The sequence below is a fragment of the Nematolebias whitei genome, chromosome 18, assembly GCF_014905685.2.
Source record: "Nematolebias whitei isolate Nwh7 chromosome 18, NemWhi1, whole genome shotgun sequence".
Taxonomy (NCBI): domain Eukaryota; kingdom Metazoa; phylum Chordata; class Actinopteri; order Cyprinodontiformes; family Rivulidae; genus Nematolebias; species Nematolebias whitei.
The window spans coordinates 34,685,010-34,685,981 of record NC_056515.1 but is presented as its reverse complement, the minus strand read 5'-3'; positions in this window follow the sequence as shown (position 1 = coordinate 34,685,981).

The window sequence follows — 972 nt, the reverse complement described above, 5'->3', positions numbered from 1 at the left end:
GTCCTCTCTAACTGCATCCATATATCTCCTCTGTCTTTTTCCTGGCAGCTGCATTTCTAACATCCTTCTATCAGTATACCCGCTGTCCCTCCTCTGGACACCCAGTTGTTCAACTTGTGCTGTACCTCTGATGATATTCTTAATCTTATCCATCCTTGTCGCTCCTAAGGAGAACCTCAACATCTTCATTTCTTCCACTTCTTTCCCCTGTCTTTTTGTTAATGCCACCATCTCCAGACCGTACAACATAACTGGTCTCACCACTGTCCTGTAAACCTTTCCTTAGACCTTTGTTGCCACCCTTCTCTTGCAAATCACTACTGGAACTTTTCTCCATCCACTCCATCCAGCCTGGACTCTTCTGTTCACCTCTTTACTACATTCTTCATTTTGCAATTTTACATTCACCATGCTGGGCATCCAGTAAGGTGTGGCTTAGATGAAATTGCATAATAGTTTTGGCAAAAGTGCTTCATGTTGGATGCCCTTCCTGCCACAACCCTCACCATTTACTCCCTAGTGGCTGGTTTGCTGTACTCTCTATTATCATTACTAATCACAATTATTAAGGGAAAATTAGACATCACCAGATTTTATTGCAAACCACACCTCTCACAATTAAGAAATTTAATTTTAAAATCAAATTCTTCAAAAGCAGAGGAGGGCATAGATGTGATTGCAGAAAGAGGTCCAAGACCCACTTAAGGTTTTTCAGCAAAATTATTGCAATCAGTAAAGAATATTTTCATGTCTACATTCTTTAATTTTTCAGTTAGTAGAATATTTTATCCAGTTTTATCACTGGGCATTTTTCTTGAACCCTTTGATAAGATTTAACTGATGGATGCCATCACCCCCCCACTTATCTTCCCTCCTCCTCCAGTCCATCCTTCACGTCGCAGAGTATCCTGTGGGATCCGGGAAATGATTAAGGACGACAGTTTCAAATACCTTTCAAGTATCTCCCTGATG